The sequence below is a fragment of the Aethina tumida genome, chromosome 2 (genome assembly GCF_024364675.1).
Source record: "Aethina tumida isolate Nest 87 chromosome 2, icAetTumi1.1, whole genome shotgun sequence".
NCBI classification, from domain to species: domain Eukaryota; kingdom Metazoa; phylum Arthropoda; class Insecta; order Coleoptera; family Nitidulidae; genus Aethina; species Aethina tumida.
Genome location: NC_065436.1, coordinates 20,540,672 through 20,558,516, shown reverse-complemented (window position 1 = coordinate 20,558,516; position 17,845 = coordinate 20,540,672). Strand labels below are relative to the sequence as shown.

General features: G+C 28.3%; 1 protein-coding gene and 1 long non-coding RNA gene across 3 annotated transcripts in view; one reads left to right on the top strand and one right to left on the bottom strand.

The window, feature by feature from the left end:
- LOC109598200 (irregular chiasm C-roughest protein) overlaps window positions 1–17,845 on the top strand; it is a 300,029-nt gene that overhangs the window by 9,050 nt on the left and 273,134 nt on the right. The window lies entirely within an intron of this gene.
- Window positions 9,312–9,721, bottom strand: LOC126264460 (uncharacterized). Its single transcript, XR_007547168.1, has 2 exons — window positions 9,613–9,721; window positions 9,312–9,561 (listed from the first exon to the last, which is right to left on the bottom strand). It is a non-coding gene; the product is annotated as an uncharacterized LOC126264460 (long non-coding RNA).

Sequence of the window (17,845 nt, the reverse complement as noted above, 5' to 3'; positions counted from 1 at the left end):
GCCACAATTTTGTCTCTCGAATTTTTCTCACAAACGTTTCAAATATTCATGAAAATTCAACGGCGTAAATTGTTCAACTGCTTCGTAAAATTGAACTTAAAAGCAAACGAAACATTTTCGAGAATCTAATATTGTAAAATTTCTCATAAAATATTTTAAAGGAATATGTAACTTCCTGAAAGAGCTTATTACTTGTAGCAATATTCAGGGACTACACGAAATTGTATTTTGACTGTTAATCGATTCACAAATTATATTTTTTACTTGCAATATGTATATTTTTTATCATTTTAAAACGGGCTCCGCAAATTGTACGTGTTGTAATAATCATCGCCGAAATCTCGTTACAGTTCCAGATTCAATTAATATCAAACTTGAAGATCTGAACTTTCCAACAGACATTCGTTTAGCGCGTCTCAACTTTAATAGACTTTTTTCCATTCATAATTTTAATTGCGCCAGCAATCTACGTAATTAATCTACAGTAACGCCGTACCGAGGTGATAGTTGAAGTGTGGCGTTACGTCGAAAATAATATGAGATGCAGAAACTAATTTAAAAGTCGGCTCAAAGCCATGCCGCGTAAAAAGCGCGGAGGAAATATGGGCGTCGGGTTTATGACGAACTCGACGAAATGTGCAGGTAGGACTGCCAAGACATGAACTCTATTTACCGACGACCGGGCATTTATCAAAGTGATCCCAACGGAATCCTGAATTCCTTAGCAAAGGGCTTTTTTTCCTTTTCGCAGCGTAAATTACAATGCAACCCGGTTCTTAATAATGTCACTTTCTTTATTACTTGAGTTTATGTTGGTGGATTTTATGTGGGTCACAAGTGCAGCACAAGTTTCATAATAACGCCGATTTGATGTCACTTGTATGGCTGTTTCGATGTTTGTGGTCGCATAATTTGTCTAATTTAACTTGGCTTGGGTGATTGGTGATGGTTACTCATTCCGACAATAAGCATTGTTGTCATATGACTAGTAAACTTTTTAATGTCGTTGTTTGTAAGTAATTTCCAGAAAGCCCATAATGTTAAATACTAGTCCAAGAAAATAAGATATATAAAATGACTACAGTAATAGTATTTGAAATGAGTACTTTAAGAAGTTTGAATAGGGTTGTCAAACTTTTTGAAGTGTATTACTCATTTCAAATATTGTTATAGTCAATTTATTTATCTTATTTTCTTGGATTAGTATTGTGTTACTTAAATATTTTTTGTACTGATACACGTAAAGTTGCCATACGTAAATATTTTAATTCAATTGTTTGTGAGCAATTTGCAGAAAGCCCAACATAAAGTACCTGTTTGTTTTTATATGTTTCTACTCTTAATATTAAATACAGTTGGTGCAAACAAATTGATTTTTTAACATTTAAATACGACTTACATGTCGCAACATTTAATTAAGAATTTTAAAACAAATTCTTTTATTGATATTAATCATGGTTTTATTGCAGGAAATAAAAACTTAGTTTTAATATACCTTGAATTACACGAATTTGCCTTATTTGTTAGTGGGAGTTACTAAACAGATTTATTTGGCTACACAGATATAGATTAGAACAATGAAATAATTTCTTTAGTAGATTGAAGGAAATATGTTGATCCAAAGAAAATTGTCCAAATGTTTATAAATAAATTAGTAAACTCAATTATTTTCTTAAATTGATATTTAAATTTATATCAAACACAGTAATATGTGTATGTTAATGTAAGATAATAGATTTTAGTTAGTTAGAATGTAAAAAATAAAATATTTAATAATTAATACAAAATACAAAATAATTTGTTAACATTTAATAATAAGATAATTTTGAAAAAACAATGTAACAATTAGTATTTTTATACACTTTTATGATCGTATTCATTTTAAATAAATCACTTTGCTTACAACAATTCACCAATTATTGCATATATTGTTTAAGCAATTCAATAATATATATTTAAGTTTATTTTAGTTAGAGCATAAAAAATAAAATATTTAAATTGTGTATTTACCAGAAATATACAAATCACAGAAAATTTTAATTTTTTTATATATTTTTATAACTTATTTTATTTTTAACAAATCATGTTGTCTGTTTAAAATAATTTATATTCAAATTATTAATATGTATACTTATTTTTATTAATCACTGACAGATTCAATATATTATTACTTATATTAAATTAGGATTTTTTTGCAATACAGTAATATATATTCAATTTTATTTTTGTTAGTACATAAAAATAAATTGTTTAAAATAAGTATTTAGAAGAAATACACAAAATAATTTGTTGATATTTAATAATAAAATAGGTTTGATATAAATAATGTATTTGCTAACTTTTTATTTACTTTTATAACTTATTTTATTTCAAACAAATCATTTTGTGTGTTTAAAATAATTTATTTTCAAATTATTAAATATTTATTCTTATTTTTATTAATTATTGATATATTAAAGATATTATTGCTTATATTTTTTAGAAATTATAATTTTTTTCAATACAGTAATATATGTTTTATTTTCGTTAGTATATAAGAATTTAATTATTTAAAATAAGTAGTTAGAAGAAATATACGAAACAAAATAATTTGTGGGTATTTAATTATAAAATAATTTTGATTAAAAATAATGTATTTTCTAATTTTTTATATACTTTTGTGACTTATTTTATTTTAAACAAATTAATTGTCTGTCTAAGATATTTATTTTTAAATTATACTTATATTATTTTAATTAATCATTGACAGATTAAAAATATTATTGCTTATATTTTTTAGAGATTATGATTTTTTGCAATACAGTAAATATATATTCAATTTTATTTTCGTTAGTACATAAAAATAAAATATTTAAAATAAATATTTAGAACAAATATAAAAAACACAAAATAATTTGTGGATATTTTATAATAAAATAAGTTTGATAATGTATTTGCTAATTTCTTATACACTTTTATGATTTATTTTATTTTAAACAAATCATTTTGTGTGTTTAAAATGATTTAATTATACTTATTTTTAATAATCATTGACGGATTAAAGATTTTATTACTTATATTTTTTAGAAATTATGATTTAAATATATGTTCAATTTTATTTTAGTTAGTACAGAAAAATAAAATGTTTAAAATAAGTATTCAGAAAAAACACACAGAAAATAAGTTGTGGGTATTTAATAATAAAATAATTTTGATAAAAATAATGTATTTTCTAATTTTTTATATACTTTTGTGTCCAAATTAATTTGTTTGTTTAAAATGATTTATTTTCAAATTATTAAATTCAAATAATAAAATAATTTTGAAAAATAATTTGTAATTTTTTGTGACATATTTTATTTTAAATAAATTAATTTGTTTTTTTTTTCTTAAATAATTTATTTGCAAATTATTAAATATTTATTCTTATTTTGATTATCCATATTTAGAAATTAAAGTATAAAAAAATAAAATATTTAAAGTAAGTAAGTAAACATAAAACACAAAATAATTTGTGAGTATTTAATAATAAAATAATTTTCACAAAAATAATACAGCTATTAATTTTTTATATAATTTTATGGTGTATTTCATTTCAAATAATGTTTAATTTTTTTTTATTTTTTTAGAAATTTGGTTTCTGGCAATACAGGAAATATTATCAAGTTTATTTTCGTCAGAATAAAAAAATAAAATATTTGAGTATTATTAATATAAAATACAGAAAAATTATTAATATTTAATAAGATAATTTTTGATCCAAATTATGTAATTGCTAATTTTTTATGTAGTTTTATGACTTCTTTCATTTTAAACAATTAACTTTGTCTGTCTATAATGAGTTATTTACTAAATAATTAATGATTATATTTTTTTCCATTAGTGATTATGTTATATTAATTATTGACCATGTTTGTTAGAATTATTTTCATTTATTTCGACCTATAAATCCAAACGAATATAGAGATACTCAAATAATAATATATAAACAATATTAACGATTTTTGGCAATACAGAAATATTCTATATATATGTATAAGTTTATTTTAGTTAGTATCGATGTTACAATATAAAAATGATATTTAAATTAAGTATTTATTTCTTATAAATTCTTAAATTTTTTTAATTTTTAGTTTTTTATTAGTTATTTATTAGTTTTTTTATTGAAACATTTTTTTAAAATAACTTATTTTCAAAATTAGGCATTTGTAATAATTTTTTATTAATGATAACACATGTAATGTTATAAAATTTTATTTTTTAAAAGGAATTAAAGAATTTTGTCAATAGAATAATATCAAATATATTAATTAGAATAAATATTATTTATTCATTATTTTGGGATTTTGCCTAAACTCCGTTAAAGTAACCCTTTCAGCAACGCCGAAATCCCCTTGAAAAAGCACAACTCGTAATTATTGCGGAAACTTTTCGGCTAACACGATTATACACTTAAAGGTGGCGCTCGCTCCCCCGTTGCAATAACACAGCAGTTATTCCGGGCGAACTTCAAGACGAAATTTGCGTTCGGCCTCCGGCACTAATTAAACTTCTAGCCGAAGAACGCGTCGAGTGTTCATGACCTATGCAAAGACGGGAGATAAGAACGGACGCGTCGCCTCACGTGCTCCCCCGTCATCCTGTCCCGAGATGCACGGAGCACTCCCGCCGCATCGAGGGTTATATTTAGAACGGTTCAATGGATGCACGACGTCTTCTAGTACACTTGACCCTGTGCTTTATTTGTTTGAATTAGGTTTTGTTTGGTGTGCTGGATCTTTAAATAGTTGACTGTCTATTATTTTTTACCCGGTGGGGGGCACTTAATTTAAAATGAATCCGTCAAACCGAAGCAATTCCGCATCAAACTTCAAATGTAACGTCTTGAGCGTTCGCAATCCCCCGACTAGGAACCGTTGTCTCCGACATAATGAAGCATTTACATTTGTCAAAGCCGACCTGTAAATTTGATGTAGTAGTAGGCATCTTGTGGCGTGGAACAATGCTTAATAATTCAGGGGTGGCGTCACCACAGCAGGGCTGTTTGCGGCGAGTATTGTAGCAAGGTGTAAAGTAAGTTGTAAAGCACCTTAACCTGCAACCGGTATGTACGGCTGTTTGCTGCTCTATCCGTTGGTTGGTGGGTATTCGGGGCGGTTTCGTCTATTCAGATGTTTTATGCAGGGTGCAATTTGGGTCCGCGAAACCCGTTCAGGGAATTTACGGCGATGATGAGTTGTATTTTCTGGCAGCGAGGCAATCTTTTAAAAGCTCAAATGCGTTCTACATCACCTTAGGCGTGTGCGTCTACTGAAATTCGATCTATTTGGGGGAAAGTTGTTTCTTTAAATTGCGAATTGGACCGCATTACAAGCATACGTATTCCAGCAATTTGGAAAGTATCCTAGGAACATTATTACTGCGATATTAAAGTCCATGACGTCCCATTAATAAGTTTCAAATGGCGACGATTAAATGTAAAAATTAATGTGATTGCCTTTTTTATGTTAATGCTTATTGTTATCAAGTAAGTATATCAAGGCAGTTAAAATAGATTGCCATTGTTGAACGATAAAATCTACCTCGACGGAATGGCGGGGAATAATGAACAGGGAAAACGATTCCATTATTTGGTTAATCTTTTATAAGGTGGCGAAAAAGATAAGAAGGGTTGAAATTAGCATGGAAGCAATTAAACGAAAATAAGAAAATAAACAGTGCGTCGGTGGCGGGCCGTTAAAATTTTTCGAGGTGCTATCACTTAATTAATGGCTGAAAACAAAAAGGGGGGACGATGGACGCAACGAACCGTTGTCAAATTGCTCAGATAACAAATAAGTTTTCTGCAAGGGATATTACGCGACGCGAAACACAATTATTTAACCATTACCGGTGTATATTCGTGGTCTGCGAGACATTTACCTAAATAAACGACATTGGAAATCTGGATGATGTTTTTATTTGATTGCGAGAAAGGTGATAAATTACACAGCTGAAGATATATTGCCACTGGACTTTTTGGACGTTTTGATTTTTCTACGAGAAACATTATTTACCGGCACAAGGAGCATTAAATTATGTAGGAAATTTTATATTACGCATCAAATGTTGGAATAATAGTTTTTTTCAACTTCTTGTACCTGTTATTGTTCATCTTCATTATTTTTGTAATAAAGTGTTTTATGTCATTATTCGTAAAAAGTTAAGATGAAACAGTGCCAAATATAAATATTGAGCAATAAATTTTATATTTTAGTTTTAACTCTTAATTTTAAGTCACCATTAATCAAAATTTTTTGTCAAAGTTTAACAAGATAATTATGACACAAGAAAAAAATAATGCTGAACTCTTAGAACTGTATTGATGAAAAATATAAAAAGTCAGAACATTACAATGAGAAAAATAAATAACATAATGAATGAGATAGAATTCTTATTTAACATTTTGAAGCTTCCTTCGTGTCTCTAATGTGACTTGTGAAGAAGCGAATGTTCAGATCTCAAACTATTTAAGGGTTAAAACTATTTTTAAGGTCGCTCCTAAAAGGTTTATCAGTTTCAACCCATTGTCCAATCAATAAGAAGAAGGCGATTGATAAGATTGGCGCCCAATTCTGGTATCTTTACTTAATTTATATCCCTTTATTCATTTATTACTGAACTCTCCCATTTTAATACCTGCTTCATATCAGTTATCTATTAATCTATTATATGTTGCACAAGAATTTTTGTTTTTCTTCAAAATTATGACAATATATAGAAATTGATGAAGAAATAAAGTGAAATATTATTGTTGATGTATTATAAAAACAATAAAAAATTTATTAATTAAATTAATATAAAAATAAGTCACATTTTTTTATGTTTTTACTCGTACCCTTATTGTTATTGTTTAATTTAGTAATATGTCTTACTAGTTTAATAAAATTTCTTTAATATAATGACGCTTGAGTACTCTTTTAATGTTTGTTCTAATTTAATGATGTTTAAGAGTAATAAAAGTTTATATCTCTATAATTAAAAGTACTTTAGGGAAACAGAACTACATTTTGGAAAGGAAAATATTCTCAGTAATTTTGATATTACAAAGTTTTTAAATATTTATTCAAGTATAACCCAAACAAAATTAGTTACGTGGAGATTCTGTACGTATTAAGTTCATTTTTGAGTAAGGTTTTTATAAAATTGCTTAAATTGAGAGCAGTTGTCTCAGCAGGTTTTCAGTATTTTTATTGGGCTAAGACTCTTTTAGGCTTCCACCAGGTTTACTAGCTTCACGAAGTGAGGATTGTCGCCCAATCTTGATATCCTCACTAATTCATTTTCCTTTCTTCAACATTTGATGAAATTCAATACTTGAAGCCTCTTATTTTCTGGCTGATAGCAGTTTAATAATACTTCCAAATACGTGTCACAATAATTTTGGACGACTTAATATCTGTTTCATCGTTGGTATATGTTTTACGATGACCTTGTTATTATCCACTTTTTATGCAAAATGTTTAAAAAACAATGTTTGAAAAATAAGTAGCATATGATAGTTACAAAGAGCACATTTTTTTTTGTTGGAACAGAGAGGGGAAAATGTAAAAACCCCTCTCCGGGTACTGATCCGGAGATCATAACCAAAATGCTTATCATCTGCGATTACTCACATATGGGGAAACAGGGCGTATATTTGCATATACGGGTTTACTGAACCAGAAGACGTGAGACTGACTAAGATGCCAGTCCCCTGTCAACTGGGTTCGGAAGAACAAGTCCAATCTGAGGAAGATCCGAGATCTTCCTGGGTATGGATTGGACTTGCAGTTAGATCCGTTAGCTTCCCACTACCACTGGCTTGTGGAGTGGTACTGAGCCCCAGGACCACGACAAGGTGGATCCATCCTGGTACATAGAGCACAGAAAAAGCTTTCAAATAATGTATAAAGTTTAATATAAAATTGTGAAAGTATAGTATATAAATTTATATACAAACTTTTATTAGAGGAATAGAGTGAAATGTAATATTTTATAAACAAATAAAATTTGATTTTTTTTAAATTTTACACTTTATATTTACATATTGTTACTTTTTAGAATAATAGCATGGTTCATTATATTACTGGCTTAAAATTTCATTAATGTAATGACATTCTTTGTAATGCTTAAGTATTTGTGGAACACTTTTATCTTAATGTTTGTTCTAGTTTAATGAAGTTTAAGACTAACAAAAGTTTACATCTTTATAATTAAAAGTATTCTTAGTAATTTTGATATTACAAAGTTTTTAAATGCTTATTCAAATATAATCAACAAAAAATGTTGTAATTATTAATCTGGAGCAGTGTTAGTTAAAATTATACTTCAGATATGTGAATATTGCTGCATTGCAGCTTAACTAAAAATCGGGTTAATCGTCATTTCCTGCAGTTTACTAACACAGCACTACATGTTTACATTTCACTTCAAGAAACCATTACACCTTATCAAGCTCTTCACTTTCTTAATTATGCTGATTATTTCAAAGTTTCAATTTTCACATTAAATATTCTATAAATCTTAAACTGTTGGTGCGTAATCTAATAATTATTCATGTTTTCAAAACTACTACATATTAGATTTGCTAAAAATGAAAAACGTTGTGGAAGATATTAAAAATTTTAATCGTTAACATATATTTATTCAGATTTATTGATATTTTTCATATTTACAGTTGTCCAGGAAAAAATTTAGATATTTCATGCGGTCTTTATTGGCTTTTCCTCTTGGACAGTTTATGAGCAGTTGCATTGGGATGTTATCAATATCTTCCTTAAGCTAAGACTATTTTTAAGTACGCTTCCCTCAGGTTTATCATCTTCAAGTCATTGTCTAGACTGGTAAGATTATCCCAACTCCCAACTTTGATATCCTCACTAATTTATATTCCTTTGTTCAACATTTGATGAAATTCATTGCATAATGCCTCTTATTTTCAATCATTGTTTATAGCAGTTTAATTACTTCTACTTCCATATGTTTTACAAGAATTTAGGACGAGTTATTCGGTGGTATATCTTTCACCATAACCCTGTCGTCTTCAATGTAAAATATTTAAAAAACTATGTGGAAAAAATAAATAGCATAGTTAGAAACAGCATCGAAAATGTTTCAAATAATGTATAAAGTTTAACAACAAGATGTTAAAATATTGTATATAAAGCCATCTACCCTTATTGTAACTTTTTAGAATAATAAGTTTTTAAATGCTTATTAAAATATATCTGGAATATGGAATAGTATTCGTTAAAATTATACTCGCTCAGGTGTGTGAATATTGCTGCACTGCAGCTTAACTTAAAATCGTGTTAATCGTCATTTCCTGCAGTTTACTAACACAACACTACATGTTTACATTTCACATTAAGAAACCATTACACCTTATCAAGCACTTCACTTTTTTAATCACGCTGTTTATTTCAAACTTCCAATTTTCACATTAAATATTCTATAAAGCTCAGACTGTTTGTTGGTGCGTAATCTAAAAGGGATCTTAACTACTCGTTTTCACTTTAACACATGAAATTATTCATGTTTTCAAAACTACGATTAGATTTCCTAGAAATGAAAACTTTGTAGTTGACATTCAAAATTTTATCGATACTGTACTTATTCTGAAAGTTGTTAATTTTGACATTTCTTATATTTGTATGCAGGTGGCAATTAAGTTGTCCAGGGAAAAATCAGCGACATTTAGAGATTTCGTGCGGTTTGTTGGTTTTTTCTAACTAGAGCACGGAGTAATCGTGTGCAGTGTGACATGGTTGGAGAATTTTTCTTTGGCAAATATAAACAAGTCGATTCTGATATGTTAACAAATAAGTAAAGAATAAAAGAAACCTGTCACGCACTATATCATGTCGACATAAAATTCCTTGCATAAAAAATAGGGACAACCTTTTTATTATTCGCCTTGTAGGGAAATTTTATAAAATAAAATAGAATAATAGAAAAAACTCACGATGATTATCAGTTCATCATCATCATTTTATTTACTTAAACTTATTTATTGTTAACTATCGTTTATATTAAATATAAAATGTTAAAAATTAACTAATTTAATAATGGAAACTTATTTATATCCATTAAACTTTATAAATATATTCAGTTTGCCCGCTCCGTAATCACTATTATTGGTCAAAACTTCAAGGAAGTATTATATATTGAACAACTCGCGGAGTAGTTAAACAAAACCGAACGAAACTTCTTGAATGGGCCCGTCACATACATTGTGTGTTGTTCGTTAACTCAATGTGTTACTTTTATTTCCTTGACACATATCGCCCGTCAATATATCACAACTTTCCAATAAAGTTTCCTACGGGGGATTCTAATTAAGAGTGTCATGTAAAATGTTAACAAAGATTTCCCGCTGTCTTATTATAATCAATCAATTTCACTGATGTGGATTTCACGAAGGTGTCAATTTATATTTATACAGTACATGTATAATTTATAGGTTTTTATATCGAGAGGTCGTAAATCTTAAAGGGTTTATTTGAAAATGTGTGCGTTTGGGTGGTTTTTTCTAGCGGAATTTTATATTTCAGGAACTACCCCTAATACTGAAAATGGTCACTTGAAATCCAAAAAGTTCAATTTGAGTATTTTTATTATATAGTGCACGAATAATTACATAACATTACAAAATACATAAATTCATGGAAACATTTATAGAATATTTTATTTAAAAAATATCTTTTAATTAAATATAGTATGTTAAATATTGCATAAAGATAAATAAAAATTAAAAAATTTATAAGATGTATAATATAACTAAATATACATTTTTGTCACTATTTATTATACTCTTTTGTTAACCATTTCGACTTGAACTTTTTTTACCTCAGTTAAGAGAATAAAATAAATTTATTAAATTAATTAAGATTACTTTTATTATCTAGAATACACAGAATTCTCTATAAATTATAAACAAATTGTAAAATTAATTACCACAGATAAATTTATATACTTAATAATAAATAGAGACAAATATTGAACAATTAGTTCAATTAAATAAATGTAATTTATCCATTACTACGTAATATTTAGTAAATAATTTAAAAAATCCATTTATTGAAAGTTTTAAATAAAATTTAATTTTATACAAATTTTTCAACTTAAATTAAGAATTTTTGATTCATTTATTAAAAAATTCATTGTTTTACTGTGGAGTAATTTATTCATTTAGTAAAATATAAATAATAATAAAAATAATATTCTGAAAATATAATTTAATATAATTTTTATTAGAATTCTCTAATATGTAAATACCATAAATAAATTTAAATTATAACAATTCTGTTTATACAATATATGATTGACAATGTGATGATAATAAACATAATTGCGTATAGTTTATTTATTGTAAATTAATTGCGTTACTGCACTTCACTTAACAATAATGAATAAATTTAAAAAATATGTTTTAATTACATGGAGTCAAATATTCAACAATAATTTATTTAATTAAATATATGGATACATTAACCTCATAATATTTAGTAATATTTTTCTATTAAATATTTTCAACTGAATGTTTTTGCTTAAATAAATAAATTTATTTAATATAAATTATAATAATAATTATGAATAGAAAATATAAATAATAATTCATTTGCTTCTACGTAAATATTATAAATTTATTTATAAAAGAAATGTAAGACTCATAATATAGTAATTAGTATAATTTCAAATAATTTATTTAGTACAAAAATAAATTTTCAAAAATTTATATTCTTAACAATAATGAATAAATTTAAAAAATATTTTTTAATTAAATGTAGCAATAATTTGTTCAATTAACCACATAATATTTAAAAAATTTTATCTTTCGATTAAATTTAAATATAAACTTCTTAACTTAAATTAATTGGGAGTATTAAATAAATTTATTAAAATGTTTAGATTACATAAATGATTAAAATAAAATATAAAAAATGATGATTTTAAAATGTTTACAATATTTAATATATTATAAAATAGACTGTTTCAAAAAAATCGACACTTATATCAATATTAATATTAAGAGGTGCCGCATCGTAAATTTTAATTTCCCGTTTAAATAACACGGGAACGGTGTTCTCTTGGATTTTGAAATTTTTTAACTCTCGCTAAAGATAATATTTTAAAATGATCAGATAATAGATAGATAGTTGGATTGATTTAAAATTTTGACATTTTTCTCATTTTCTGACGCAACCATCAACTTTATGGGAAAATTTTATATGACATTTTTTGTAGAGAATTTAATTTCCTATAATTTATCTCCGAAAAAGTTTTTGATATTTTTTACAGATCATAAGTTACCTGCTGAAAACTAAAAATTTTATTAAATAAATGTTATTTTACTGCTTAAAATTAAGCATTTTATTTAAATGAATAGATTTTTACTAAAAATCTTGATTGTTTATTATAATCAAAGTAGTATATATCGTTACACTAATTGACTTTTATTACAATTTGGCAATTTTTTCTGTATTCACTTATAACTAGCAATAAGTATTGTAATTGCTCTTCATTTTTGGTGAAACACTTATTGCTAGTTATAAGTGAAAACAGAAAAAAAAAATTGCCAAATTGTAGTAAAAGTCTGTTAGTCTGTTAATATGTATGTAATATACAAATATATGTAAAATAAATAAAATACTATAAATTATAAACGAAGTGATTCAGTGATACTGTTGTATCGTAATTGTATTTATTAAAAAGTTGATTGTGTTACTCAAAGGAAATTTATACAAATTTATTAATTAATATTTACAATGAATAAATTTAAAAAATGCCTTTTATTTAAAATAAAGCAAAATAATTTATTGAATTAAATAAACTGATAAAATGACGCATTATTTTGTCATTAATTTATTACATATTATTATAAAAAGTAAACTTTTAATATAGCAGTAGTTTTGTGTAAATGTTTAAAAATAATCATACTACATACATTTCCAAGGCACAATCGGGTTATGTACGTTCCTTTTTCTGTATGTCCGTACATATTTTTGTTTGCGATTAAAATATTGTTTAAATCCACAGCGGGAATTTACAGTTTTGCATCGTGCAGCTCTCGCATGCAAATACCCCTCAGTGTAGCTGGTGTAACACCCAAGTGCCATTATTTGTACAACGTGCCTACTACACTCAACACTAATAGTCTACTCCAATGTCGCGAACAATTTATATTAGTCCACTTGTTCAACTCTGCCCCAAATCTGTTCAAATTCAAGGTGGAAAATCACATTATGCACCGCCGCCGTGTCTGCCCGGAATATAGATGGAATGGATGAATGGATTATCGTTTGCATTCGATTCCTTTTATTTCTGCAAATTAAATATAAAATATTCAAATTCAGATAACTCTTCAAGTTACAAGCTTGACGTCAGTAAGTTAAAATAATTAAAAATCATGCAGTTTTTCCCCTTTTTTGGCATCAAAACTTCCTTTCAGAACTCGGATACTTATTCACCTTAATGCTGTAATTATGGTAATTAAACGGGGGAAAAGATCGCCGACTACATTTAAATTTTGGCCAGAAAAACAAAATTATCCGAATAACTTCCAGTCTCTAAAATTGATGCAGGAAATTTAAAATATTCTAAACATCCAACTTAGCGACGTTGCGCCACACCACAAACTCGCATCCATGTATGCAGCAAATTAATAAACCCAATTATGCACGTTTTTATCCTTACCTGTTATTAAATTTTCGGAGATGACGACGTAATTAAATTAGTTGAACGTACTACATACACTAAATATTCTCAATATCGGAACGTCGGCATATTTTACCATAAAAGTTGATTGGATATAAAATGCAGTCATATGTAACTTTTGTGTTGTAATAATGTTCATGAGTGTGCTTAAATAAAAACTGTTGCTTTTAATAAAATAGGTTTTAGTATTTCATTGTATCTAAGGAAGTAAAAGCAAAACGTAACAAATGATTAGACCAATATTACAATAATTAGGCTTCATAAATAAAGCTAATAATGTTGGTATCGAATCACATTCAGTTACAATAGGAAATTAATTCAATTTGGTGCAGCCCAATGATTGGTAGAAAACGACAGCACCATTTAGAAGAGACCATCTGCTTTTTTGTTTCCATTTTTTACACGCCATAAGCCCAAATGGAACGGCGTCTGAAAGATGGATAGATTCCTCTAGCAGAAAAACTTGTGAGAACCGGTTACACAAAAACGAATTGGGTTTATATTTTCAGATTTGTATATAAAATGAAGTCGTTTGTAGCTTTTGTGCTCTGAGAAAAGATATTCATGAGTATGCTTAAATATAAAATGATTACCATTATTCAATAGGTATAACCCAGGTTTTAGTATTTCATTGTGACTTTTTTAATAAGTATAACTGTGCGTCTAATGACGTAAAAGCAATGATTACACGAATATTATAATAATTGAGCTTCACAATCGAAACAAATAATGTCTGTATCGACCCACTTCCTGTTACAATCTAAAGTTAATCCATTTTTGTACAATCGAACGGTTGGAAGGACCATTTGGTAGAGACCGTCTGCTTTTTCGTTTCAATTTTTTGCATGCCATAAGTCAAAATGGAACGGCGTCCGAAAGATGGGTAGTTTCCACTAGCAGAAACATTTGCGAGGATCGATCACACAAAAACGAATTGAGCTTATTTTTTTAGTTTTGTACATAAAATGAAGTCGTTTGCAGCTTTTGTACTATGTGTAATGATGTTCATGAGTGTGCTTAAATATAAAATGTCTCATTAATCAATAGGTATAACACTGGTTTAGTATTTCATTGTTACTATTTTGGCATGTATAACTAGTGCCTAAGGACGTAAAAGCAATAATTACACAAATATTACAATAATCGGGTTTCACAAACAAAGCAAATAATGTTGGTATCGACCCACTTCCGTTTACAATCGAAAGTTAATCCATTTTTGTACAGTCGAACGGTTGGAAGGACCGTTTGGTGGAGATCGTCTGATTTTTCGTTTCAATTTTTTGCCCGCCATAAGTCAAAACGGAACGGCGTCCGAAAGATGGATAGTTTCCATTAGCAGAAAAACTTGCTAGGATCGATCACACAAAAACGAATTGAGCTTATTTTTTTAGTTTTGTACATAAACTGAAGTCGTTTGTAGCTTTTGTGCTCTGAGTACAGATGTTCATGACTATGCTTAAATATAAAATGATTACCATTATTCAATAGATATAACCCATAATACTAAAACTAGTATTTCATTCTGACTTTTTTAATAAGTATAACTGAGCGTCTAATGACGTAAAAATAATGGTTACACGAATATTATAATAATTGGGCTTCACAATCAAAACAAATAATGTCTGTATCGACCCATTTCCGGTTACAATTGAAATCCATTTTTGTACAATAGAATGGTTGGTAGAAAACGTCAGTAGTATTTGGAGAAAGCGTCAGCTTTTGTGTTTCCATTTTTTGCACGCCATAAGTCCAAACGGAACGGCGTCCGAAAGACGGATAGTTTCCACTGGCAGAAAAACTTGCGAGAACCTGTCACACAAAAACGAATTGGGCTTATTTTTTCAGTTTTGTATATAAAATGAAGTCGTTTGTAGATTTTGTGCTCTGAGTAATGATGTTCATGAATATGCTTAAACATAAAATGATTACCATTATTTAATAGGAATAACCAGCTTTTAGTATTTCATTCTGACTTTTTTAATAAGTATAACTGAGCGTCTAATGACGTAAAAACAATGATTATACGAATATTATAATAATTGGGCTTCACAATCAAAACAAATAATGTCGGTAGTGACCCATTTCCGCTTGTAATCGAAAGTTAAACCATTTTTGTACAGTCGAATGGTTGGTAGAAACCGTCAGGAGTAATTGGAGAGAGCGTCAGGTTTTGTGTTTTCATATTTTGCACGCCATAAGTCAAAATGGAACAGCTTCTGATAGATGGATAATGTCCACTAGCAGATCAACTTGCGAGGATCGGTCACACCAAAATGAATTGGGCTTATTTTTCCACTTTTGATTATAAAATGAAGTCATTTGTAGCTTTTGTGCTCTGTGCAATGATGTTCATAAGTGTGCTTAATTATATAATAGCTCATTAATCAATAGGTATAACACTGGTTTAGTATTTCATTGTTACTATTTTGGCATGTATAACTAGTGCCTAAGGACGTAAAAGCAATAATTACACAAATATTACAATAATCGGGCTTCACAAACAAAGCAAATAATGTTGGTATCGACCCACTTCCGTTTACAATCGAAAGTTAATCCATTTTTGTACAGTCGAACGGTTGGAAGGACCGTTTGGTGGAGACCGTCTGCTTTTTCGTTTCAATTTTTTGCCCGCCATAAGTCAAAATGGAACGGCGTCCGAAAGATGGATAGTTTCCATTAGCAGAAAAACTTGCTAGGATCGATCACACAAAAACGAATTGAGCTTATTTTTTTAGTTTTGTACATAAACTGAAGTCGTTTGTAGCTTTTGTGCTCTGAGTATAGATGTTCATGACTATGCTTAAATATAAAATGATTACCATTATTCAATAGATATAACCCATAATACTAAAACTAGTATTTCATTCTGACTTTTTTAATAAGTATAACTGAGCGTCTAATGACGTAAAAATAATGGTTACACGAATATTATAATAATTGGGCTTCACAATCAAAACAAATAATGTCTGTATCGACCCATTTCCGGTTACAATTGAAATCCATTTTTGTACAATAGAATGGTTGGTAGAAAACGTCAGTAGTATTTGGAGAAAGCGTCAGCTTTTGCGTTTCCATTTTTTGCACGCCATAAGTCCAAACGGAACGGCGTCCGAAAGACGGATAGTTTCCACTGGCAGAAAAACTTGCGAGAACCTGTCACACAAAAACGAATTGGGCTTATTTTTTCAGTTTTGTATATAAAATGAAGTCGTTTGTAGCTTTTGTGCTCTGAGTAATGATGTTCATGAATATGCTTAAACATAAAATGATTACCATTATTTAATAGGAATAACCAGCTTTTAGTATTTCATTCTGACTTTTTTAATAAGTATAACTGAGCGTCTAATGACGTAAAAACAATGATTATACGAATATTATAATAATTGGGCTTCACAATCAAAACAAATAATGTCGGTAGTGACCCATTTCCGCTTGTAATCGAAAGTTAAACCATTTTTGTACAGTCGAATGGTTGGTAGAAACCGTCAGGAGTAATTGGAGAGAGCGTCAGGTTTTGTGTTTTCATATTTTGCACGCCATAAGTCAAAATGAAACGGCTTCTGATAGATGGATAATGTCCACTAGCAGATCAACTTGCGAGGATCGGTGACACCAAAATGAATTGGGCTTATTTTTCCACTTTTGATTATAAAATGAAGTCATTTGTAGCTTTTGTGCTCTGTGCAATGATGTTCATAAGTGTGCTTAATTATATAATAGCTCATTAATCAATAGGTATAACACTGGTTTAGTATTTCATTGTTACTATTTTGGCATGTATAACTAGTGCCTAAGGACGTAAAAGCAATAATTACACAAATATTACAATAATCGGGCTTCACAAACAAAGCAAATAATGTTGGTATCGACCCACTTCCGTTTACAATCGAAAGTTAATCCATTTTTGTACAGTCGAACGGTTGGAAGGACCGTTTGGTGGAGATCGTCTGCTTTTTCGTTTCAATTTTTTGCCCGCCATAAGTCAAAACGGAACGGCGTCCGAAAGATGGATAGTTTCCATTAGCAGAAAAACTTGCTAGGATCGATCACACAAAAACGAATTGAGCTTATTTTTTTAGTTTTGTACATAAACTGAAGTCGTTTGTAGCTTTTGTGCTCTGAGTACAGA